This window comes from Elgaria multicarinata, chromosome 3, assembly GCF_023053635.1.
Source record: "Elgaria multicarinata webbii isolate HBS135686 ecotype San Diego chromosome 3, rElgMul1.1.pri, whole genome shotgun sequence".
Lineage (NCBI taxonomy): Eukaryota > Metazoa > Chordata > Lepidosauria > Squamata > Anguidae > Elgaria > Elgaria multicarinata.
The window spans coordinates 99,962,147-99,989,687 of record NC_086173.1 but is presented as its reverse complement, the minus strand read 5'-3'; the positions used below and the strand labels follow the sequence as shown (position 1 = coordinate 99,989,687).

The following is a 27,541-nucleotide window of genomic DNA, read 5'->3' as shown; positions in this document are numbered from 1 at the left end:
AGGCTGCTGCTGCCGCCGCCCGCCCCTCGGTGCCGCCCGGGCCTGCGCGCGTGCGGCCGGCTCCCCGTGAAGCGCTGCGCGGCGCTGGCTCGGGCCTCCCCTCCCACTCTCGCCTCGTGCCCCGTCCGGGGTGGCGGGGAGGGGGGCGCGTGCGTGACGCTTCTCTAGCCGCCGCGGAGATTGGAGGCGGCCGTGGGGGCGGGCCCGGCTGGCATTAATCTTCACCTCCATTGGGGATTATTGGCGAACACGGTAATCTGCGAGCCGGAGGGACGGACGCACGGACGGAGCGAAAAGGGCGCCGCGGCATTGCCGAGAGACCGACAAGTTTCTCCCCGCGCAGGCAGGAGCGAGCGAGCCGCCGCCGGACACGGGCTAGGCATGTAAGTCGCTGCCGAGTTTGCGCCTCGAAAGGGACCCCGAGGAGGAGCGCTTCGCTTTCAAGAGCTATTTATAAAGCCGCTATTCAGCGCGCGCGGCGGAGCGGGGGTGGGGGGAGAGAAGGCGCCCGGAGTCCGATGGTGCCGCTTCGCAAAACGCTCGGAAGAGCGGAGCGCTTCAACGGGTCCAGTGACGGCGGTTTTGCTCATTTCCTCACCCTATATTGCCCCCTGCCAAACCTTTGCCGGAGATCTCTAAATAGTGCCTCCTCCATCCTCGCTTTGTTTTACTACTAAGGCTAATACCTGCGTGGGTTGGGGTTTACCGGGGCTTTGACGTACTCGCAGGAGTTGAGCGATAGAACGAAAACGGAGGCATCGCTCTGGACCGGGCTGGGCACAAGCGGTATATCGTTGGAGGAGGCGAGCCCTTCTTCGCATCCACACACTTCTTTCTCCCTTCGGTTCAGGGGTTAGTCAGGAGTTGATCTGTGGGGAACGGATGTGTGGAAGACCTTCCCGTTGGGCACAGGCTGGACTTACCAGGGGACCTGCTGCTCCTCCATTTCATACTAGTTTATTTTATTTCACTCTTGTTTCTCACTTTCTCTTCTAAAACTTTTCAATACTCCTTTAGCTCACTCTTCCCCAACCTGTTGCCCTCCGAATGTGTTGGATGACAGCTCTCAGACACCTGAAAGGGACCAGTGTGGACAGGGCTGCTTTAGCCCTTTGCTTTGATTTCGTTAAAATGACAGATTTAGGATCATAAGACTGGCTTCCCTTGTTTCTCTTATCTGAGAAAGGGGAGCTGTTATAACTCTGAACTTCACAATGGCAGTTTCTGTAGTTAACAATAGTAATACTATTATATTTCTACTCATGCTAGTTTAGGTAAATACCGTGCAGCCCCTCAGCGTCTGGCCCTTTAGAAAGATAGAAAAGGAAGGTGGGAAGAACCGGGCTTGTTTAATCTCTAGCAGGGAGATTTGTTAACATGTGAGATTGGAAAGGATCCAAGACTGAGGAGTCCCCCCAATAACTTGTTCTATCTCGCTCTTGCGCAGGCAAGTGTACTTTGTGGATTTGACATGGGATGTGCAAGTGTGTCTTCAGGCAACCCTGCACTGACATCGTCATGTGGGTGTGCGATGGATGTGTACCTCTGATGGGCAACTGGCCCATACTTATGTACCTCCGATGTGTAAGTGGCCCATAGTTATGCACTAGTGCAATTACAGGCACTGTTTTCGCACTAATGCACCACACATTATCTACAGTTGTGGTGGCATATAGAGAGTGAGGGAAATTTCCTCAAAGTTATCCAATTGAAACATTATTTCCTGGTCCCAAATACTTTTCAAATCTATGTCATAGGGACAATGTTTAAACTTGTCCTTTGGACGCAGAGAGCAGAATGGGCTGCTCTGGGTTTGAGGATACTTTCAGCATGGTGGTACTTAGGGCCAAAATAGACATTATGTCTTTTTAAAAATACTATAAAGTAGGTGCAGGAGTCCCAGTTCAAATTGGGACCATAGCATGGGGAGTACTGGGGCTTTTAAAATCCAGACAGGCCCTTCTGAGCCTACTCTAGAGTAAAAATAAAAAGACATAGCTGCTAGACACACATTTCAAACAGTATCTGTTCTGATTTGGCTCTGAATAAAAGTATTGTGAGGACTTTGTTCATGAGGAAGTGATTTCCAGTACTTGAATTACAGGGGGGGGCAGTGCTTGAATTACAGGGGGGGCTGCCCCCTAACCTTTTGATTGATTGCATTTATACCCCACCTTTTTTCATCCAAGGGACCCAAGGTGGCATACATAATCCTCTTCCTCTCCATTTCTATCCTTACAACAACCCTGTGAGGTGGGTTGGGCTGAGAGTCTGTGACTGGCCCAAAGTCACCTGGTGAGCTTCCATGGCCGAGTGGGGACTAGAACCTGGATCTCCCGACTCCCAGTCCAACGCTCTAGCCACTACACCATACTGGCTCTCAGTAATGTCTGTTGAACAAGCCATCTCCCAAAGGGGTTAGTGTATCTTGCCAACACTCTAGCCACTACACCACACTGGCTTTTGTGATAGCCCTCTTAGCTGCTAATTTTAAGAGGCTAAAATTGGGGGGGGGAATGATTTACCTAAAACTGGAAGGAGTCTGGCCTGTTAACTTGATTAAGGCCCTCATATCTTTTCTCTTTAATTCAAGCACTGATAAATTCTGTAAGATAGTCTGCCATAGTTATCATCCAAATTCTATTGCAGATCAAAGTAAAAATGCACTTCCTGAAGCCCAGAAAGGAAATTGTAGCCTAAATAATTGGAAGGGGTGAAAATGGAATGGGAGCAACCTGGAAATAGAAAAGATTATTTAATGAAGGATGCAAAATTTCCTTAAACTGGAAGATAAATATTAATCAAGGATAATTTTAATATTCAATTTCATTCATTGGTGGATTAAGTGACCTTGAGAGGTTCCTTCTAGCCCCATATTTTGCCTGATGTAATGGCTGAGGGTATGGGCTGAGATGTTTCTGGTTCCAGTCTATCTTTGGCAATGCCCACTAGGTAGCCTTAGAAGAGCCACTGTTTTTTCATGCCTGGCCCCTGCCCCAGACCAATCTACAATGTGGGAATAATGATATGGACCTACCTTACAAGGTTGATGTGAGGATGATTGAGGTAATGTCTATGAACCCTCTAAATGCTTGAAATGCACCGTATAAATGTTGCGTTTATTTTGTGGTTACATTTGTGGAGAAAACTTCAATTCCAACAAGCATATGACAGATACATTTCCTACTCATAAAGTCCTGGCAAAGTCTATAAAACTGCATGAATTGTCCTAAATGCAGCTGGACATGCTGATCTCATTGCTAAGACTACTTTATCCATATTTGAACATAACACTCTGCTTATGGCAAAATCTTGGAAAGTGCAGTCTGCTGAGTGGCTGGTTATCCAGGGGGGGATCTACACTACTGCTTTAAAGCACTTTAAAGCGCTTTATAACAGTTTTGACAACTGTTGGGGCCCAGGACACACTGCAAATACAGGTTTCAAAACGTTTTCAAAGTGCTTTAAAGCGCTTTAAAAGCAGTGGTGTAGGTCCCCCCCTCGAGGATAAGGGCTTGACTGGTATTTGCTGTGTTGTATGCATAAAAAAAAACCCTCCACTTTTTCCAGCTTTAATTTTTAATTGGGCAAGGGAGTGACATATGTTTCCTAGCTCTGGAAACTGTTGCAGCATAGATCAAGTATCAGGGAACTTCTGGTATAGACTTGAGCTGGAGCCATAGAGATCTGGGATAGTTTGGCATTTTACAACCCCACAGGGCTTTTCTGTTGAAACGCAAGAGACCCCCTTTTGTTGCCTTGTTTTAGAGTACGAAAAGTGTTAGGTTTCAGCTCCTTGTCATTTGAAGCACAGTCTCACCACTGGACTGTGAGACTGTGGCTGTTACTATGGCTGTAGGCCGTTCGCTCTCTGCCCCTTGGAATGGGGAGGGGGAGGCGGAAGAGAGTCATTCAAGAGGGCTGGCTGAGTAGAGAGACCCGCTGTGGTAAGCGGTGGGACATGCCCATAGGAGAGTATTTATAGAGCTTGGCTTATTGATGCATTTTTGTCACTGCAGGAAGCACATTGCATTCTCTGAGCGGGGTGGGTGGGGGGTCCTCATTCCCCCGGGAGCTAATTTCTTCATCCATGTACCCAGAATAAAGGTGCATCTAGATCTGTGGAAGCAGAGTATAGTGAAGGGTGGCCAGAGGACTGCTTATAAAGTTACATGTGCAAGTGTTTGGCCTCCAAAAGCTACACACACAGCTGAAATCAGTAGCTTTTTCTTCTGGATTGTCAAGGACTAGAAACTTACTCTTTTAAAATCCAATTCACTCTGTGTGTGTGTGTGTGTGTGTGTGATTTTTAGAGCAGCAGTGAAGGTCATGATATTCTAGAAATTTGAATATAAGGTTAAAATGGTTGCCTAAGGCTTTGATTAAAAACCCCACTATGTTTTTTAGCAAGCAAACTGTTCTACAGCCATGCTATAAGCTGCTTGTTCTATGTATATATATGTGTGTGTGTGTGTGTGTGTGTGTGTGTGTGAGAGAGAGAGAGAGAGAGAGAGAGAGATAATTTTTAAAGGGGCTTGGGACACCTCCTCTGCTGAGCCAGGTGTATAGGAGCCCACTGCTTATGCTATTTCCTAGTGCTGAGACTGGAACAGCTAAAATATGGCTGAGGTGTCCTAGCAAACCTGAGGGTGCCCACATTGTAGAGCAAACTAGTGGCAAAGACAGAGTTATTGCAATGATATGGATGGTTGTACCTCTCTATAGGTCTGAGTGGATAGGATGCAGAGCAAGCAAGCGAGAGAAGGCCAGCTTCATGTGCTCCAACAGAAGGCATCAAGATGTGATTCTGAAACTTTGGGTATAATGGAACACAAAACATAAATAGTACCAAGCCTAATCCTGGTTTTATCCTGGTTTCCAAACTGAGAATTAAGAAGGTTGCCACCATTTTTCCTGGCAGGATCCCTGAGCCTTTGACAGAAGCATAATAAGCAGAAATTCAGTAGGCACAGCTTTTCCTAGTACACAGAGAAGCTGTAATAAGGACGACTAATAAGGACAACTGCTGGATTTCTGTCTTTCATTCAGCTGTTAAAGTCACAGAAGCCTGATCAAAGCCAGTGTTGGCACTCTCAGCATAAAAAGGATCTAGTTCTCTTAAAAAGAAGCTCCATCTATTGACCTGCACTCTGTCTCTGGGCTAGAAAGGTGGCTTTACCTCTTCCAAAGTGTCTCAGTAGGCAAGAGATTTATCCCAAGAAAGCATAAATTCTCCCAAGGGCTTCCTGTGATATTTCACTGTTCTATGCAATTTATCTGTGATGTAAATGCTGTTTGTACTTCGTATGGTAAAGCTGGTAAGTAGTTAATTCTGTTGGAAGTGTGTGTGTGTGTGTGTGTGTGAGAGAGAGAGAGAGAGAGAGAGAGTCTGGTGAAGAGGTTAGATCAGTGTAGGGTCTGCATTTTATTGTTTTGGGAATAAAAGGCAGAAGGCAGAGTTAGATTTTACTTTAGAGGGTAGAGTAGGCAAGGATACATGATATATTTATTGTAGTAACCAAGTACTGGACCAAAGGAAACCACAAGCTTAAGAATATGTGTGAACTTGCTTCTTGTTAAATAAAAGTTATTTTTCTTTTCACACTGGATTGGATTCTTTAAGTATCTGAGGCAAGGTACTGAGTTATATGGTGGCAGCGGTAAAGAAAAGGTGAATAAAAAGGAACACAGAGTGCCAAGCTGGTTGCTGTGGGACCAAGAATGGTCAGTGAATCACAGAACAAGTGGGAAAGTAAAAAGGTGGTGCCCAGAGGTGGGAACTGAAAGGAATAATAATCCACAGAGTGGGCAGCCGTATACCGACTATGTTCATGGTTGGAATCCTTTAAAGTGAAAGGTAGAAAGGAGTCCCAAGGGAGCGAGTTGTGACACTTCCCCATACGGCGAGTGGATGGTCTGAGGACTGCTGCTAATGGGAAGTATTCCATTGGTTCTCCCATGTGGACCAAGGTGCTCTTTATCTTGCCAAAGCTAGAAGGAAGACTAGAAATTTGTTTGCCTTGCATCCAGACAAGGGCACAGTTGTTTGCTGTTGGAAACAATCAAAGGTTCGTGTTGGAGGATAGGACGGTTATTAGTAATTTCAAACGGCTCTTCCTGTGGCTCTTGTCATCTGATCATCTCTGAGAGCCTTGCGCTCATTCATTCATTCTCACGTCATCCCTGCAGGCATTGTTCCACATTCCCATTTCACTGGCAGGTACTGTGGGATGGCGTGACAGGCGCAAGCTAGGCAATGGTACAGGCAGGGCAAGGACCTAAGCATCCTTCCTGCTTTAAATGATGCATTTCCCCAATCACGAGAAGCAAAATGAAGCTCTTTGACACAAGGGCTTCCTGCACTGTTAGTTTATGGCACGATAAATGGACATTTGTTTCTCATTGGTTGCATACAGCCCACATGACGTCTCCCAAGGCTATATGTATGTGTTGTGGAGAATATTTATTTATTTACTTGATTTGTACCTTGCTTTTCTACCAGGAAAAATGGCACTCAAAGCAGCTTTCAATCACAAATAAAACTCGGTAATAACATTTGACAGTGTGATTTTAAAACACAGCTAAAAACTTTTCTTTTCCCTATAGCTTTTAAACTTTGAGTTTGTTCTGACTCTATACTGTTAGCTTCACCCTTCCCGGTGCCTGTTTACACTTCCCTGTGCCTGTTTGCATTCTCTCTCCCTCCTTATTGTTTACTACAACTTTATTAGATTGTAAGCCTATGCGGCAGGGTCTTGCTATTTACTGTGTAATCTGTACAGCACCATGTACATCGATGGTGCTATATAAATAAATAATAATAATAATAATTTCTGTATGAAATGTGACTGTGCAAGTGGATCATGGGCATTTCTTCCATGTTTTTGTGAAATTGTTTCGTTTTGTGAACTTTCATTACTTACTATTTTAGTTTAGGGGAGGCTGTTTGCATCTTTTGCTGTATAACCCCAATGCTAAAGCACTCATGCAGATGACTCTCTATAGCTATAATTATAATGGCGAGCACCAGCAAGTGTATTTCCTTCTCTTCCCCTGTTGAAAATATTTCATAGTATTTCATGAATCCTTTTGGTGTCCATTTACCTCCCCTCTCCTGTGCTAGAGCACGCATACATGTCTTTCTTCTTTTGAGAAGTATAGATAATAAATTGTAATAAAAAAAAGAGAACTTGTGGGAGTATCCTACTAAGGCTAAAATGTGGTTGGCATCTAAGTATTTGGTTTTTAATACATATATTACATATTATTTATTTATTTATTACATTTATATCCCGCCTTTTTTCCTCCAAGGAACTCAAGGTGGGGTTCATAATCCTCCTCTCCATTTTATCCTCACAACAACAACCCTGTGAGGTAGGTTGGGCTGAGAGTCTGTGACTGGCCCAAAGCCACCCAGTGAGCTTCCACAGCCGAGTGGGGACTAGAACCCAACTCTCCTGACTCCCAGTCCAACACTTTAACCACTACACTGAATGTTACATGCATAAAAGCTCTCTGAATGTTACATGCATAAAAATAAAAAATGAAGAGGTTCTTTTTTTTTAATGGTGCTATATGATGCTTTAACTAATTTGTGAAAGGGTCCCTTTATTCCCGCTATTCTAAAGTGCACAGATCAGAGACCGCCAAGGGTTTTAGATGTCAACTTCTTGCATTGAAAGTAATTGCACATAATTTCTCTTTCAGAGCAGCCAAAAGATTTCAGGAACCGAGTTTGTATTTTTGGAACATTTTTCAGTACCTGCTATGCTACATTACTCTTAGGGCAGGCTGATCCTGTGATCCTCCCATTCTGGCACCACTACACTAAAACTAATGTCAGCATAATGTAGTCAAAGTAGAAAGCACAAGAACAGCTATAGAAAGAAGAGGCACAGACCCTGCTAAGCCATGGTGGTTAAACATTTTGAGCTAAACATTATGGCTTAGTGTGTTGTGTGAACCATTCCTAACCCTGGTGGTTACATAACCATGGTTTAAACTCACTCACTAGCCATTTGCTGGAAAAGAGTTAGCAGCGTAACCATGGTGCTGTCTAAATGCTCAGAAAGCCCCAGAGTGGGTGTGCAATGACGTGGCCTAGATTATACGGCAACGCTGCAATCACGCACACACCCTGGGGCTTTTCACCAAAGCTGCAGAGAACAAAAGTCGGAGATTTCTGCCGAAGCTGCAGAGAAAAAAAGTCGGGAAGTGAGGTGAGGACATGCAGCTTGATGTCAAGACAACCCTTCGCCTCACTCCGGAGCTGTAATGGAGGCGTGGCCAGGTGGTGCCTGGTGGAAAGCAACCTGCGATTGGTCGCCTTCCACCAGGAAAAGAGCGGGGATGGCTCCAGTCCCTGGATGGCCACCCAGAAACCCTGCGCTCCCTCCATGGCATTGGGATTACCCAATGCTATCCAGGGGAGGGAAACTGCGGGGTTTCTGAGGGTCACTGCGCCAACCCGGCATCATGAAGACACCCCTAGTGGCTTAGCATGTTGTCTGAACAAGCCCAGTGTAGTAACACCAACAGACACTTGTGAGCATCTTTGGCAATTGTACTGCCATCCATCCACCAACAGCTTCACCTGATTCAGTTGTCACAGGAAGATAGAGCTGTGTGTCATCAGCATATTGATGGCATTTAGCTCCAGATCTCCTAATGACAGTTCCCAGGAGCTTCATATAGATGTTAAATAACATCTATAGATGATTTGTTCCTACTGTGTCCCTCAGAATTGCGTCTGAGTTCCCTCATTACAATGACTGGTGGTCTTTGGTTCCTGCTTTTGAGTTGCTGTCAGTACAGGCAGGACACTTGCATCATACTTGAACAGCATGTTTAACAGCAGTTCTTGTGTGGAATGCTTGCACACGGGCAGCCGTGCAAGTCCCTCAGGTTGAGGGCTGACTTTGCATGGCGCAGAAGCTGAATCCCGTGGCCTGCAGCATCCAAAATACTGCAGCTGGAGGCACATGAGCTATGGAGCAAACAAACCATTTCCAGTTTGGACTATTTTCTTTGGCGGAGGCGTAATAAGTAAACCTCTTAGCTCACAGGGTTGGTTTGTTTTCTTCGGGGCATTGTTTTCAAAGCTGTGTTATGCCTGGCAAGACAGTGAAGCAATGCATTCTCTGCGGATTATGCAGAAATGGGGTGGCTATATGAACATGTGCCCCCTGCTGCTACCCACCGATTCTTACCCCGATATTTATTTCCTGTCATCTTCATTTCTTTCACCTCAGTTTCTCTCTCAGAACTCAGCAGGCAATCCAATCAAAGTATATCTTCAGAGAGAACAATAATTCCAAAACACTTTAAAAAATACTTCTTTAGGCTATCATGATGCCTGAAAGTGCAAATATGAATGTTTTGTTTTCTTTTGCGCACATTAGGAAAGCCAGCTCTGCTCCGCTGAGTTATCCCCATTGCAATTGGGAGCCACACACACGGGACGAGTTCCTTTTCAAAGTAGACACTCACACACAGAAGGGTGAACAGAACATGTTTTGCTGCAATCCTAGATTCTGTTTATTTGTCACATTGCAGTGCCAAGCTATAGTATAACAAGGGGACAGAAACCTGAAATGGTTTTATGATTGGCTTAAAAAGCTGATATATAAATGAGCCTTCTGCCTGTACGCACAGCTTCTTTGCTTACCCTACCCTGTACCTGTTTGCATTCTCTTCCCCTCCTTATTGTTTTACTATGATTTTATTAGATTGTAAGCCTATGCGGCAGGGTCTTGCTATTTACTGTTTTACTCTGTACAGCACCATGTACACTGATGGTGCTATATAAATAAATAATAATAATAAATAATAATAATAAAACCAGCAAATCTCGAATTAACCAGAGTTTCCTGCTTTATCAGAACAAGCCAGGATATTAAACCATGGTTTGCAGCTGATTTTATATCCTGGCTTGTTCAGAATATTAAACAAGCTTCAAACTATGGTTTAGTATCCTGGCTGGGACCTGGTTCGCATATAATGACAATTCAGTAGTTGGAAAAGTGATGGGATGACATGAAGAAGCAGGGATGAGTGACGTTGTCTGCAGCACACCCACCTATTCCGCTTTTTTCCGCACAACTCACAATTGGTTCCTTCATAGGTTGCATGCAAACCCAGGCTGCCAGTTGTTTAGAGGTTAAAAACCCCAGTGCTTAACCTGTGGTTGTTGTTCCGTGAAAGGCTGAGTTGTTTAGCAGTCTAGGTTTGCTTGTCACACTGCACAATCTATGAAGGAGCTGATTGTGGGTTGTGTGTTAAAGCATAAGAGGCAGGGGCGCTGCATGCAGCATGCCCGCTAATGTTCAACAATGGCCTCATTCAGACAACACGCTAAACCATGCTGCTTAACCACAAAATGGTTAATGGAATGCATTCATTCCGTTAACCATTTTGTGGTTAAGCAGCATGGTTTAGCGTGTTGTCTGAATGAGGCCTATGTGTGAACAACCCCTTGGTCTGAAGCTGGTAACCATAGGCCTTAGCTAGACTTACCTCATAGTCCGTGACAGAGGAGGGAAGATCTCGCATTGTGATTAACGCGAGATCCCTCCTCCGTTTACACGTGAGGTACGATGACCTCAGGAATAGAGGCGTCGTGCCCGCCAATTTTTTTTTAAAGAAGACAGAGTGCATGTATGCTCGTGTGCTAAAGGTAGTTTTTTTTAAAAAAAAAAACTTAATTTCCCCGCTCCCCCCCCCCCCCCCGATGGGCACAGCTCTCAGCTCCGCGTGAGGAATTGCGTGGAGCCTGGTCAAACCACGGCAACAGGCCACACATTCCATGGTCTTGGGCTCAGCCCGGGACCGTGAAAAAAGCGGGCCCAAAGGGGAGGGCGAGATCCCGGGGCAAGGGAGGGATCGTCCCTCCCTGATCCCAGGATCCCCTGTGCATCATGTGGACGCACAGGGACAATCCTGGAGTTCACCCCGGGATTTCGCCTGGTCTAGCTAAGGCCATAGTTTCCCAGGTCGGATAAAATGGGGAACTATAGTTAGGGTTCAGAAGAAATGGGAAACTATAGTTAGACAATCATACCTGGGCTTAATAAATTAGTATTTATTAAACCCAGGAATGATTGTCTACGCTGAGCCCCTTTTCCCTCTTGTTTTCAATTTTCCTTCTGCTTTTCAGCTTTGTTGAAGTAATCATGCAGTAGTGCCGAAACTAAAAACACACTTTAGCTTCTAATGCAAACTTTAAAAAGGATTTTAAATGTTTTATTTAAGAACAGATGGATTGTCCCTTCCCTGCCCACATGGCTATGTTGTACCACCCACTAATGTGGATGGAACAAAGCAGGATGTACACACAAAGACAGTGCCACACTCCTTCAAGTGTGCCATAAACTGCAATTCCACATGTAGCTTGCAGCGGACGAGCAATGACTGGGTAGCCCTAAACGCTGCTGTTCTGGAAGCAGCGATAAGCAAACCTTACTACGTTATGTCCCCTACATGTAATGGAGATCAGTTCCTCTCCTTCTTACACTTAACTTTGGACACCAAGACCTTCCACACAGGCAGGCAGTTCTACCATTGACTAAAGCTGCGTACTCTAGCATTAGCTTATTATAGTGTTAGTTTGGATGGTAGTACGGTTTGGGCTTAACAGTCATTTTCTGAAGATATTGAGAAAAAAGCTGCTTAGAGTCTACATCCATTTTGAAGACCTCATAACATGGGGAGCAATGATTGTGTTCTTCCTCATATAAAGCCCAGATTTCTGTGCACCATCATTAGTAAATGGCTTATGCTTCCTCGCAAAGGGCAGCTGGGGACATGAGAACAGAGTTCTTGTTTCCAGACAGAGTGGCCATCTTGGCTCCTGTAAGCGGGGGAAGGAACTGGGGCAACGGTCTTGAGCAAAATGTAGGCCCTTCAGCTGGGCTGGTGTCTCAGTGTGGAAGTCACGCAACAGCTCTGGGTCATTAGCAACAGAGAAAGTCTGTTGAGGAGCTGGGAGTTAGCAGGGCAGGCCAAGACCTTAATTGCTAATTTTAAGTGCATTTTGTTTTCTCTGTCAACCAAACACAGACAAATTTGAATAGTGGGCTCTGTTTCATATATGTCTTCAGATTGAATTTAAGGGCTCCTTTTAATTGAAGTGTAGAAATCAGCAGTGGCGTGTGGAGGGGTCGGGGAGGCGGTGGTTAAAGGAGGATGTGAGAATAGAGATGGGCAAATCTTTCAAGCTTGATTTTGGTCAGGTTTTCAATTTTCTAGTGCTACGTTCATTCTGTCATAATTATGCATTGGATTGAGATTTTTTTTTTTTTAAAAAAAATTGTATTTTCATTTACACTTTTCATTTACAGCTTCGGCTGATATGCCAGCTGCGTCCCTTCCTACAGTTGGAAGACCTAAAGATGGCAGTGCACGCACTGGTAACTTCGAGGCTCGACTTCTGCAATGCGCTCTATATAGGGCTACCTTTGTGCCTAGTCCAGAAACTTCAACTAGTGCAAAATATGGCAGCCAGGTTGGTCACCACTACACTGGCTGCCAATTAGTTTCCAGGCAAAGTATAAAGTGTTGGTTATTACCTTTACAACCCTACGTGGTTTGGGTCCAGATTACCTGCGGGATTGCCTTCTCCCATACAATCCGCCCCACACACTCAGGTCCTCTGGGAAGGGTTTAGTCCAGTCAACAAAAACAAGGCTGACAACCATTACCCAGAGGATCTTTTCTTCTGCTGCTCCCAGATTGTAGAATGGCCTGCCGGGAGAGATTCATCAACTTAAGAGTCTTCCACAATTTAAGAAAGCCATAAAGATTGATCTCGTCCGGCAGGCCTACCCAGTTGAATTTTAAGATGCCTTTTAATAATGTGCTGCTTTTTAATAATGTATTATATGTATTTTATGGCATTTTGCATTTGTGTTGTACCCCGACTTAATCCAGAGGGAGAGGCAGGAAACAAATAAATTATTATTATTATTTTGTGGGGGAACTGCAAAACTGCTGGCAAACTGTTCCCATTTGTGTTTGGGAAGTGCGAATTTACTTAGTTCACATTGAAATGTGGACCAAACTAATTTCTCATTCATCTCTAGTGAGGAAGACTAGACCTGCTATGCAGGAACTCAAAATTTCTATATGGTTTGAAGATCATAAATTGTCTCCCAGTCTCATCTACTATCAATATTTTCTTGGAATGTGTGTTTGCATGTGTAAATGTGAATCATTTTATTTGCTATGTGATTATGTCTTTTCAGGCTGTTTCTTACCTTCCTTGTGGCAGTTTCATCATCTATAGTTTTAAGAAAACACTGCTTCTTCTATCTTTTTCCTTTCTATAAATCAAATATGCTAAGGAGGAAAATGGAGTAGCTGCACATTGTCTTTTGGATGGTAGCTTTAGGAGCTGTCCGTCTGGAAGCACCTTAAATTTTCCTTACACCGAAGCCTTGAGCATTTATTTTAAAGCCAACTTCTATAAGTCCAAATTAAAGAGCTGGAGAAGATCCAAAGGTGATCCGGTTTAACCTTCTATAAAGATCCTCCATACATCAATCACTTTGAAAATCAACTTTTGTCACCCACAATTAATATTATTATGTGCCATAAATGGAATAAGATTTAACAATCTCATGCAATGGGCTGGCATGTTAGGAGCAGTTTAGTAATAAAGATGGCTCTGGACACATCACCAGTGGCCACTAGTTTTTAAGCCTGAGAATTGAAATTCCAGAGAATTACTGCGTCCACACGATTAGCAATTTTGAACTCAGGGTGTATTTTTGTAAAAAGATTTGGAAGACTGTTTTGGAGTTGAAAAGTGTCAGGTGGGGAAAGGGTTAAGCATTCTTTCTCTCTCTCTCTCTCTCTCTCTCTCCTTCCTCCACATTTGCCTGGCATTGTCCCTGTGAAGCTGCTTTTACCCTAGGAACATCCTTCTTTCTAAAATGTTTCCTTCTGCCCTAAAATGGAAATGTGAAGAGATGCACGCTTTCTTCTTTCATACCTCTCCATGGCGCCATGCTGAGACTAGGCATTATAGCCACATCAGGTCAAGTGACCTCTGCTTTGAGATCAAGTGGCTGCCCACAAGTTTGAATATTAGGTCACTGAATAAATCAAGGAAGAAGGAAAACTCTGTCTTAATGATTTCCTTATTTGAGAGCAGGCTCTTTCAACAATCTCTCCTCCCTGGCTCCCACCTCACTTTCACTGAGACTCCCTGAGAACATGCCAAGATCCTTCATTTATCTGCCTTCTTCTTCTTGGCACTTATTGTTCTTAGTTATGCTTGACAAGCAACTAGAAGCAAAGACTTCTGCACGTAGAAACATGGCATCTCGATCCCATTAGAGAGATGTTAGCAGGTCACTTAGCAAGCAATAAAGATGGGAGAAGGAGCACCACTGGGCTTGGACTCAGAACAAAATCTTGTGTACAAAATCGTGTGTACGATTTTTCTCCCTCTCCCATAATATTAGAACCCGGGGTCAACCCATGAAGCTGACTGGTGGGAGATTCAGGACAGATAAAAGAATCATAGAATGGTAGAGTTGGAAGGGGCCTATAAGGCCATTGAGTTCAACCCCCTGCTCAGTGCAGGAATCCACCTTAAAGCATCCCTGACAGGTGGTTGAATGTCTCTAGCTTGGGAGAGCCCACGACCTCCCTAGATAAGTGGAAGTACTTCTTCACACAGTACTTCTTCACAGTGCATAGATAAATTATGGAATTCACTACCACAGGATGTAGTGATGGCCACCAATTTGGATGGCTTTAAAAGAGGGTTGGAATTAGACAAAATATTCTTCTCATGCAGCATTGAGACATTATGCCCCATTCTTGATGCAAAGTTGTTGTGGGGTTTTTTTGGGGGGTATTTTAAATGGTCAAGGGAGGGGGTTTCCAGTTATAAAGAAATCTAGACGAGTGCCCTAGACCAGCAGAATTGTGGGCATGAAGGAAGTAGGAATAATAGGAGACTTTGTGGTAGTACTGGGGGAATATAATGCAATTGATATTGGTACACACAGATGGGTTAGAAAAAGAAATGGGAAACTTTTGGGTAGCCTCAATACCTGGCGATTTCTGCTTAACCAATGCTGTACTAGAGATGGAAGGTGCTTCCAGATGAGGTTTTAATTGTACAGGTGCCCTGCCTCAAACATGGGATTTTGCAGCATGACTGGGCATTGCCACTTTCCATTTGTAACCCTCTTATAAGAGAATAATTTCTTAATTAACTTCTTACTAATTAAGAAATTATTCTCTGATGTCAGAGAGCAATTTCTTATTAATAAGAAATCATTCTCTGACACCACTCTGTGTCTCTTTTAATGAGGGAGGCAAACTAATGGCACAATGACTTTTGACTGGTAGCCCTAGGAGCTGTCCACCTGGAAGCATCCAGAGATGAATAAAGAATAGCAGGAAAACCAGAAATAAAGTTAGATTTCAATATCAAAAGTCAGTGGGAAGAGAATCTTCTCCCAGCTGCTGGGAGGTTAGAAATTCATGGAATTCATGTATGACCTCCTTTTGTACATATCCTTAAGGGAACTGCGCTTCCAGCACAGGGGAAGAGGGCAAAAAAGCATTATCGTCTCTCCCTCCAGATGGAACGTTTGTGCTATCCTAGCTATATTTTCTAATGGATTCCAAATTCCATTGAAGTATCAGAGTAAATATGACCCTTTTGAGAGGGTATGAGGTTTCTAGGGCCGATTATCTAAATAGCTCCCCGTTGTTTTGTGTAGTGATGCCAGATACCCGGAGTTGGGGCTGACACAAGAAAAACTTTTTATTTCCTCCCAGCAAAAAAATGTTTCTGAAACAGTTTGTAAACAGAATGGGGGACCAGGCTAAGAAGCAGTCTAGTCCTCTGGAGAGAATGCTGGGCCTGGGTTTAAATCCCTGGCCAACCATGAACTCAATAGGCGGCTTCCCAGGAAACGTCTCCCTTGGCTTCAACTACTCATCTGAAGAAACGGAATAGCATTAACATCTGCCTCACAGTGTAGTGTATGCTGTGCATTGAAACAATAAAATCAGAATTCAGCAACTTGTCTAACTTATGCTAATACTGCACTTTATATTGGCTTATTTTGCATATACATGAGCTTATTTTCCATATTTTGTTCAGCTTCTAATATCAGGAAGGGCAAAGAGCTATGTAGGGCAATGATGCCCCAACCCCGTGCCCCATGAAATTTTTCACATATATAGCAAAATCTATGTAAGAACATAAGGAGAGCCCTGCTGGATCAGACCAACAGTCCATCTAGCCCATCTGGTTGGCCAGATAGTTTCCTATGTGGCCAACCAGATAGGAAGCTCATAAACAAGGCATGAAAGCAATATCCCCTCCCTTGCTGTGGCTCTCCAGAAAATTGCATTCAGGGGCATATTGTGTTTGAATCTTGAGCACAAAGGTGTTGAACAGGAACAGAGGCCAAATTTAGCCTATATGGGAGTCCCAATCTGGCCTTCCTCAGATGGCCACACCCCCTTCCCTATATCCCCAAATGGTTCTCGTTTCCCCCCTCAACTTCTGATTATTTGATGATTTCTTGACTTGTGGCATGTTTTTCCCCCATTCTCAAAGGTCGAAATGCCTCTCCTGAAGCTAAGGGGATCATCAGACGAGCATTTTATTACATGTTTCTTACAGGGCACTCACGGATTTCCCCTGACACCATCCACCTTCTGCATGTCTCCCGCTCCTTCTGCTCGTTTTCCCATTTTAAAAAAACAACCCACAGAAAATCTTATTTTTTTTCCTCCTACAGCAAAATTTGCCATTTCCTTCTGTGTGCAGGAAAAGCAGTGTGTTAAAAACGCCTGCTGAATGGGCCACGTGGTCTTTGTTTACTTCCTCTTTCTTCAGCGTCTGAAGAAAGTGGAAACTGGTCGTCCCTATTGTGGGACAATAGCACAAGGCAAAGTGACAGGAGGGAAACCCGATTAGTTATTGGCAGTAAGCGCTTTAAGCTAAAATGTGCCGGTTTTTTGGGGGGGGTAGTTTGGTCCTGCCTCCTTTGCTTTTGTCCCCACTCACCACTGGAATGCAGCCTCTGAGAGTTTCTCAAAAATTGATTTTTTAAAATTTAGTACATTTCTAATCCACCCACTCTCTGGGCAGATTCATCCGGTTTCCCTTGTAGTGAAAAAAGTTCACCCCTGCTTTACTGATACTGTATTTTTGTGACACCTTTGGGTAAGTGCCTATAAAGTGGGAAGGAGTTTGCTCTATGCCTTATCCTGCTCAAGAGCCATCTTGATCCTGGGATTACAGACTTTGATTTCTGGCTGTAAATGGAGAATTTACCTTTGTTCCCTTTTTGACCTCTATTTAACTGATTTTTTTTTTTAAATGTAACATACATAACACAGTCATAAAGACCCAGTATAGTCCTAGACTAGGATTGCATAGCCCCAGTTCAAATCTCCACTCTACCATGAAGATTTATAAAATATGGCACTCAAAATAGCTTACACAATTAAAATTGATTAAAATAATAAAACAATACAAGTAAAATATAATAAAAACATAATAATTACAATTCCGGCCAATTGCAATCTCTCAGCCTAACCTACCTCTCAAGGTTGTGTGTGTATGTTTGCAGGACGGGGGGATTTGTATGCTGCCTTGAATTCCTTGGATAAAAGGTAGAATATATAAAAGTAATAATAAATAATAGTCAAAACTCAATCTATCCTTTGTACATGGGATCTAAATATCAATGGTTGGATTCAGATGTAGTCATACTTAGAATAAACCCATTGAAATGAATGGTGTTTAAGTTTGTCATGGCTAATGTAATCCCCCTTGATTTCAATGGGTCTACTCTAAGAGTGGTTGAATCTGGATCCAACCTCTAATATATTTAGATACTGGTAATTTCCACAAACGTAACTTAAGGTTTAAAAACATATCACCATTTACAGCCACAGTTCCTGAACTACAGTTATACAGCCTTGGCAGCAGAAAGAAATGAGAGAGCAACAAAAATCCTTACTGCTGGTAGGTAGAGTTGCTAGGCCATAACCCAGAGAATGCAGGTGTCACCTACATTTCCCAACATTCAGGAGAATCAGCAGTGATGGATTCTTCTACCTGCTCCTTCCCCAGTCCTGCTGTCTAGTCTTCTCCCCATTCACTGAAACACACAGGGCTTTAGGCAGCCAGGTAGCCAACAGGGCCAGGGAAAAAACAGGAGAGAAAAGCTGCTGTGCCTTTTCTACAGCTGCTACACTCAGGAAATTAAAGCTACACATGTACGTGAGCTCACGTTGCAACAAGGCAGCCACAACTTTTATGACAGGGTCCCTCCAGTTTTTATAGCTGCATGGCAGGCAGATGTTCAGCAGTTGCTGCTTAACTTGACAGGAAGATAATGTGATGGGAATGGCTTTACCTGTTGAATGCTGACATCTGTAGAGTTGTTAAAGGCACAATAGCCTTGACTGAGCACATGCGTTAACCTTCCTGGTAGATTTCAGGTGAGCACCAAGATCTATGTTGTCTTCCCAGGGTCCTCGGTTTGAGAATAAACTTCACCCAGCAGTAATATATTCAACTATTAGTTTATGAACATCCTTTCCCCCTGCTCTTTGCATGGATGTCCCATCCAAGGGGCTGACCAGGTACATTTGTTTCTGCAATTCTGCACCATTGGGATCTGTCAGTCCATGTGCTGTGTCCTGTCTTTGAACTACTCCATCCTAAAGCCAGGAACTTACCATCATCATAGCAGGAAAACATGTGGCTGGCAGCAAATGGACAGTGGATGAGCGATGTCTTTGCAAGTGCATGTGGTGGTTGTATTGTGAGGAGTGTTGCGTATTATTTACTGACCCTCTCAAGGGAACCCATAAAGTAGAGGTGGGCAACTTGTGGCCCTCCAAATGTTTTGGCCTACAACTCCCATCATCCCTCCACATTGGCTATGCTAGCTAGGGCTGATGGGAGTTGTGGACCAAAACATCTGGAAGGCTACAAATTGCTTACCCCTGGCTGAAAGTGATCATAACAAAGAAGTATTGCTCCCTCTAAGGGTGATATGTAGCAACTCAACTTTTTTAATTGAGTTTGTAACAGTGCATGCTGACAACAGGCCTTTACAGTATAGGCAAGAGGCCTTCACAAGTCCAGGAGCTGTTATTACCTTCCTATTAACTTATTTGCCTTTTCTTCTCTCATGCTGTTGAGTTGAGTTCTTGATGTAGTCTGAGTAGTCTTAATGGAAACCAGGGTTGTCTTTTCTTGCTTTTTATGTTAAAGTTGCCCCCACATTGCAAAGTTTCATTGTAGAATCCATGGGAGCTGCACTGGTATGGTTCTATAGCAGATCAGCCTGCTATTAAATAGAGGATGCTCTATCGGAATCCATAATATCACTGTGCCTGTGTTAGTAGCCTCCTACTCCTATACCGTATTCTGTGTTTAACTGGACTCTACGGAGGAGTGTAAAGGATCCTTTTCAATTTCTGAAATGTCTCTCTGCTCTGTGATATATTCTTGTTCTTTCTTGGTCCCTGATGCTTTCTAGCCCATCACGTTCCCCATGCCAATTCTTCCCCCACCTTTCTCTAAGCCACTGCTGCATTATAGAGCCTCTCTCTTCCATTGTCCATCTTACACTGCTGTTGTTGGGATAGAAGAGATCCCTGTCTGTCAATCACCATCAGGTCAAGCCAGACACGCTTAATTCTCTAACAAGTGACTTGTTAAGTACAGTAATAGAGGCTTTAACAGCTTAGCAGGCTCTTGGGGAAGGCAGGTGCATGGAATTCTCTGAGGAGAAGGAAGGTGGCCTTGTTGTATGGAGAGGGGTTCTTTCTTTGCCTTTAGACTTGTGTGAAAGAGACAGTGGGAAGAATCCACCAAGCAGAGGTCAGTCCACAAAGCAAGGGTGGGGAATCTCAGGCCCACAGGCCAAATCCATCTCTCCAGTGGAACCAATCCAAACCCCTGGGGTTTTCCAAATGGAACTTCCCCTGACCTTGCCAGTTGTTTGGTGATTTCCTGGCTTTTGCAGTTTTTTTCCTGCATTCAAAAATGTTGAAATGCCTCTTCTAAGGCTTAGACCCTCACCGCACAAGGCTTTTATCGTGCACTCGTGGTCGGCCACTCACAGAAGTTTTCATGATGTTGTCAACCTCCTGTCATCTCCCATCATTTCTAAGCTTTATTCCGCCATATTTTAACTCACCAAAAATGCAGTAATATTTCTGGAATTGTGCAATGTCGCTGTATAACTGGAACATATGGAACTTGCCTATAAACAAACTGACAAAAAAGGGTAGGGGAGAAGCATGTGTAGCGTGCCAATCAGAATCACGCAATGACTCTGGAAGAAGAAGGGTGTGGGATTTTTGCTTCAGTGTAAAGAAGCCCTTCATTACAGGCAGTAAAAACTTTATGCTCAAATATGTGTGCCTGTTTGAATTTCGGGGCTCTTTCTTTTTCCTTTGGCTCCATCTGCCACAGGAGTGGGACCCCTGAGAGCTCCCCCAAAATAGATTTTGGCTTTTGGGCTGAAAAGACTTCCCTCTTTTGCCCCAAAGGTTGAGACATGCTGCTATAGAAACCTGGAGCTTGTCTTTAGTTGTTTGAGATGATGGTGAACATGCCTATGCGATGCTGTTCAGCTTCCTATTCTATCTGAAGTCTGCTCCAAATGTGGCAGGTGCTAATGACCTGTGATAAGGGCAGTTTGAGAAAACCAAAAAAACTCTGGGGTGGGAGAACTCCAACAGGCTCTTGTTTTAACCCTCCTGTTAGATAATGGCAGGGGTGGGCTCTCTCTCCCCCCCCCCCCCAGGTCAGTTAATACTAGCAGTGGTGCTACCAGAGCACAGTGCTAAGCTGCATGAATCCTCTCCCTGCTGATGCCGGGCGGGTGAGGCGGAGAGGTATGAGTCACTGCCTCCATTCTCTGTACCATGTAGATGGCAGCTGGCATACCTGGCTGTCAGCACGCAGACAGTACATGTCGCTAAAGCCGGATTAACATGGTTGAGAGTGCTGCTTCCCAAGCTTCAGGGCTGGACAATTAGCGGGGATTCACTGCTAAACAGGAATGATGGAGCAGCCATTGTTTCTCCCTTTAAATTAGCGCTCATATCAGCAGCATTGGAAAAGCAAGCATTGGCTGTAGCCCTCTTAGGCATGGCGTAAACAACGCTTTTTTCTTTCTTTCCGGTGTAGTATAGTTGCTAACCATGTGAGCTGAGAGGCAGGTGGAGTTTATTTATTATTGGTTTTATGCCCCGCCTTTTGCAAGGTAAGATAGGTTATATCTGTCTGCTCCCTCCATCCAACACGCAAGAGAAGATGCTTTCTTTATCATAGTTAAGCAGAACCATTGGGGTTGGTTTGTTTGTTTGGCCTCTCTCTCCGCAAGCTCTCTCTCTTCTAATCCAGCAGGCAGAATATCTTGTATGGGGGCAGGGAGTGGTGAAGGTAAGGGAGAGTTCCTATTTCCATTTGTGTGGCCAAAAGAGAAGACACGAGCTCTTCCCGCCTGCAGGCTTGGTTTTGAGTTCTCATTTCTTTGCCAGATCTCTGGAGAGCGTAAGACACTAAGCCATGGGGCTTCTATCTAGGACCCTTTCTTGTGACTTGAAGCTCCATCCAACGAGCGTTTTATTGCACGCTCGATACAGGGCACTCACGGAGTTTGCTCAGGTCCCTCACATGACGTCACGCCTGCCTCCCGCACACCTTCCGGCCCTCCTGGCCTTCCTTGCACGACAAAAAAACACACCCTCATTAAGTCCGGTGTGTTTTTAAACTTGGAATCGCTGCTCTCTCCTGCTGTGTGCAGGAGAAGCAGCGCCATTAGAACAGCAGACTCAATGGGCCTCTTCTTGAAAAGAGGAAGTTAGTAACTGAGGAAGTTAGTAACACCGGCTGAGAAGCGAAGGTAGGGAGCGTGTTAACCCCCGGTGTGATGGAGCTCTTGATCTGCTGGGGAACCTCCGGAATGAGAATGGCATGATGAAAGCCTAGCTTTGTGGCCTAAGGTTAATTCTTTCCCATCACTTAATTACCCTTGGATAGGGCTTGTAGTGGTTATTTACTGGGAGTTTAGGGGATCCTTTCCTTCTCATTGGATTTTTATACATGAATAGTTCTTCCTTTTTGGTTCCTTTGTGAAATATCGGCTAGTTGATGGATGCTGGTGTAGGTGTGAGTATATATTCAGTCTACTTAGAAGCCCTTTTTCTGCAAAATCCCCACTGCAGTGAATGAGAGCTGCAAGTTTCTCCATCATTTCAGTTCAATGCACAGAATAACTTCTCAGTGGATTGTTTGATTATTATTTTTTAATGGGACAAATGGAAAGGGGGACCACACGGTTTGCGCAGTCAGAGTGTGGCTACAAAGCCATGGTTTCCTCCCTTGTACCTGGCTGTGGCACAGCATTTCAGAATGAATGTCTTAAGAAGTGCCATGCTGGATCAGACCGAGGGTCCATTTAGTCCAGCACAGATCTGATTGGCTGCAGCCACCGTGCCAATTTGTTTTGTTTTCAAATGGCTATTGTTCTGTCTACGAACAGCTGTACCGCATATCCAATTAAATGTGGCTATGTAATGTTATCACTGAGAGCAAGTGAAACTAATTCAGAGTGAGGGCAATACTCTCACTCCCACTGTTCTTAGAACAAATCTATTTGAAAAAAACATGGGACTGGTGAAAGGGATTGCAGCAGTGATCAGTAGTGAGTCAGTGCGGAAAAGGTAAGCTTGAGGGGTAGTTATTGACAGATAGATGGGTAGATAAATAAAGTGATGGTTTGGTCCTTGAAAGCCTCCTTTTATCAAGTCCTTGTAAGCCTCCTTTTATCACCAAACATGTTCACCCAAAAAATCCAGCACAGCACTGCTTGTCATCCCCACCCATGTCTTAATCCCAGCTAACATCGGTAGAAGGGGCAGATCAGGCCAGCAGGAAACATTATTATTCATCAGCTCATGGAGTAAATCCCCTCTTCGGATTTTGCTGCTTTCCTCTGGCTTGCAAGGCAATTATACTGTCCCTTACCTTGTGTCATCAAATTCAAGAACTCATTGCAGCTGCTGTGGTATCAAAGACAGAAAAACATTCATCTTGCAGGATAAGCAAGCCACACAGACATGGCCTGAGATCTTGAGCAGGTTTTCATAAACAGGGAAACCAATTAGGTAGCATTAGCCTTATGCAGAATTGATTTAGCAGAGCTGTTTAGGAAATATTGAAGTTTTGTCTAATAAAATGTGACAGTCAATGTTTAGATGCAGTATAAATGCTTATGTAAAATGCATCACATAATAAAGCCCTGCAGCCATGATTTTGCAGACAAAATTGCTGTCTATATGTCTTCTAAGCCCTGTGGTGGCTGCGAATCAGTGCTGTGTTGGTTATACAACGCAGCTGCCAATTCGCAGCCAGCATGGGGTTTTTCCCTGAAGCTGCGTGTTGGAGAAGTTGGAGACTTACCTCTCCCCCCACCTCTGCATGACATATATACTGTTTGTGGCAAGTCTTCAGTTCACCCCTGCAAGGACAATACCATATAGATTTTGCTAAGGTTTCCCTGCATCAACAAGTGTCTTTTTCTAGATGGGAAGACTGAGGCCTTAGCTAGACCTACCTTTTGTTCTGGGGGAGAGGAGGGGAGACCTCGCGTTGCGATTAACGCAAGATCTCGCCCCCGTTTACACAGAAGGCGTGACGACCTCAGGAAGAGAGGCATTGCGCCAGCCATTTTAAAAAAAATTAAAGGTAGAGTGCACAAACGGTCGTGCGCAAAGGTAAGGTTTTTTCTTAAATTTTAACTACTTTCCCCGCTCCCCACACCCTACCCCCGATGGGTGCAGCGCTCCTGGCTCCGTGCGAGTAATCGCACAGAGCCGGGTAAACCTGCAGAAATGGGCCACATGGTCTCAGCCCGAGACCGCGGAAAAAGCGGGCCCAAAGGGGAGGGCTGTATCCCAGGGCAAGGGAGGGATGATCCCTCCCTGATCCTGGGATCCCCTGTGCATCATCTGGATGCACAGGGACGATCCCAGGGTTTGCCCCAGGATAAAGCCTGGTCTAGCTAAAGCCTGAGTCACAGATATAGCAGAACAACTTTGCAGACCAGGGTTTCACAGTGACACCAGGAGTGTCAGCATCTCATCTTTCCTAAATAATGGCAATATGAGCTCTCTTAATGCTTTTGTACTCTGAATGGTGATTCTGCAGTAGAGGATATGGCACCAACCACTTGAAGTGCAGCAGCTGGCATTTTAGAACAAGTAAGCGATTTAAATAACCCTGCTCCACTCTAATTGCAGGGATGGTTGGCCTGATTGCTACTTATGGTTGATAGATGGAGTGACAGAGCTTTGCACTGACTGTGTAGATCTGTTGATATTTGACATCTAGCTGAAGGTCAGAGATAAAGACCATGACACACTAATGAGAGTTTTGCATTTATTGGTCAGATTATTCAACAACTACTAAATTTAGCTTTTGGGAGTGTGGGGGTTCCAGAAGTCTTCAGTAGTTATGCAGCTGTTTGTGAATAAAGTATCGCCTTGTAACAGCCTTCCTGAATGCCTGTTTACTTTTTGGGTGTGAGAGAGAAATGGATAGACGGAGAGATGCGAAGAGACTTCTGGATCAGGGACCAATTTTTGTTTTGTTTTAAAGTATAGTAAGGATCAATCACTCAATCCTACACAGATCTACTTATCCATACATTCCAATGATTTAAATAGCACTTACTTTCCATTCTACATCTTTTCTACATGTTTCTTTAAAGTTCTACATTTTTAAAGAAAGAAATCAGACGTGGCATGTATAAGAAGTAACTGCTCCAGGGTACATAGGAGGCCCGAGGTTTCTAAACCCCCTTACCATTTGGGGAAGGAATGGAGCTGTTCCATTTATTAATTTATTGTGTTTATATCCCACCATTTTTCCTCCAAGAAACCCAAGGTGGCATACATAATCCTCCACTTCTCCATTTTATCCTCACAACAACAACCCTGTGAGGTAGGTTGGGCTGAGAATCTGTGACTGGCCCAAAGTCACTCAATGAGCTTCCATGGCAAAGTGGGGGCTAGAACCTGGATCTCCCGACTCCCAGTCCAACGCTCTAGCCACTACACCATACTGGCTCTCAGTAATGTCTGTTGAACAAGCCATCTCCCAAAGGGGTTAGTGTATCTTGCCCTGACGTGGCATGGTATCAGTAAGATATTAGCTCCCATAGCCGTGACAAAAGTTTTAAAAATAAAACAAAAATAAAAAGCACTTAGGTGAGTTCCCAGAAAGGGGTCCCAGGGTGCCACGTTGCCTACCTCTGACCTAGATAAATAAGAGCACTGTTTGCCTAATTCTTCACTGATATTGCTCTATAGGCAAAACACTGAGAGTTAAGACAGATCACTCCAATAAGTAAGGCTTGGTAGAGTTGCTTCCTAACAGCTGCTAAACTGTTCATAGGGTTACTTCCATATTTTTTTTCACCAATCAGGCAGGTTTTGCTCGATTTGCATGACTGATTTAGAGTCTTTAAGGAGCCTTGAAGACTGCTGAAAACAGAACCTCCTTAATTTCTTATGATGCCTAGAAGTATGGTATCCTCTGGGTGAGTTGGATTACGACTACTAGCATGGCTAGGAGGGTGCAAGGCTGGAGAAGGCTGGTCTAGGATCACAGCTACCATAGAGCAAAGGGGAGGCAGTTCCAATGGGTAGGTAAAGACATCACTTTGTTTACAGTTTCGCCCTTCTCTGCCCATTGCCAGCATTGTTACAAATTCTGCCAACAGAGCCCTGGGAATGAAATACTCAGAGCAGAACCCACAGGAAGCTGTCTCACTGTTTCCTGAGAAAGCGCCTGAAATGGTGAGACATGTGAATAACTACAGTCACTTAGGAGATCACGTTTCTGCCAAAAAAGCAAACTTTTTTCTTTTACTAGACTGGCAGAGGGTTACCCAGGAAGGGCAGACAATAGGCTGGCCGTGTCCTGGTATTGAAGTTATTGATGGACTTAATGCAAATTGTGCAATGCTACATCTCTCCCCCCCAAATCATGCCCCCGTCCAGCAACATGCTGATAAATGCATCTTTGTTCCTCTGGCTTTTGAAGCCAGGCTTGTATTTGAAATTATGGATTTCTGTATTTGTGTCTGTAAGTTGCTTTGAGACTGGTTTTTGAACTGGGAAGTGACACGTACATTTTGATGACGACGACGACAATATCTATCTGCACCGTGCCCGGTAGAATAAAGAGAGGGCTTCATTCAGCTCAATTACAGTTAAAATCTGGTGGGATTTGTGTGATTGGGAGCAAGCGGCATAGCTAATTCAGAAAGTCAGATTTCTGTAGTTGTTAGCAGCTGCTCAGATCTCATGAGAAAGGACAGGACAAGGAAAATGGGAGTGGAATGAAGGCCTCTACCAGCTAGGGCTGACAGTTTCATTGCTGTCAAAGAACTACGGAGCTGGGATCTGTTCTGTGGATTTGGAAAAAAAGGAAAGGAAAAGGAATGTTCCAGTGGAAATAACAAATGACCCTTTAAAATAAGGGACCTCTGGCGACAGCAATGCAATGGGAACAAACAGCAAGAGACCCAAGCGCTGGGTTAATAAGAGTTTAAGCAGAAGGCTACTGGGGGATTATCGCCTTGCTACACACCACAACAAACTGTGCGTTCCACAGCTCAGCGGGGGTGGGAGGCAGTCAGGATGCCTGGGTTCTATTTGTGGCTCCAGCTCTACGTGTGGCCTAGGACCTATTCCATAATCCGACTGTCTCTGTTCCTCCATTTCCCAATAATAATAATAATAATAATAAGATGATGATGATGATGATGATGATGGTTTTCCTGGTGGAGGGAGAATGGGAGTAGTACGATCCTGCAAAGGTGCTTTGAGAGTGCCCGATGATAACTATGCTGTACTGAAATGACTAGCAGGTGTATGTACTGCTGCCCCCTAGGGATTGGAGAGAGCATCTTGCTCTTGTGCCTTTAACAAAAGAGTTGAACTCATAGCATGGTCATTTTCTTGAGAACAATTGGAATCCCAAAATATTTCATGCTAGAACCTGCCTCCTAAAATTTAATTGCATGCATATATAATAGAGAATATTTCCCGGCAAGATGAATTCATCCATGATGAAATGTTGGCTTGCATGTCCCCCTGGACATGCATATGTGGAAAGGCAAGTCGTTATTGTTGGTATGATGATTTAACACTGGTTAGTGCCCCAAACAAAAGGATCCCCCACCCCCCTATGTAGCAATCCCAAGGGCTGGGTATCTGGAGCATGATATTGGACACTCTACAGTTTTCTTGGATGATTCTTTTTTTTCTTCTTACTAAAATTGTAATAAAGGAAGTGGATCTTGTGTTGTTGTTGTTTTTGCCAGGGATCAACAATACACAATCCTCAACTATTGGAGTTAAAACTTTTCCCTTGCAAAATGTATGGCTAAAATCTCTTTGGCATCCGGGCAGAATTGAAGCCATTTAATGACAGATGTGACCATGCCAGCACGAATCCCCA

The 27,541-nt window shown here is 44.2% G+C and overlaps 1 protein-coding gene across 1 annotated transcript in view; it reads left to right on the top strand.

The window, feature by feature from the left end:
• Nucleotides 1-256: 256 nt before the first annotated feature.
• SLC38A3 (solute carrier family 38 member 3) overlaps nucleotides 257-27,541 on the top strand; it is an 82,678-nt gene continuing 55,393 nt past the window's right edge. The window contains exon 1 of the mRNA XM_063121080.1: nucleotides 257-383. The gene's annotated coding sequence lies outside the window, so the exon portion shown is untranslated. The remainder of the gene's footprint in view (nucleotides 384-27,541) is intronic.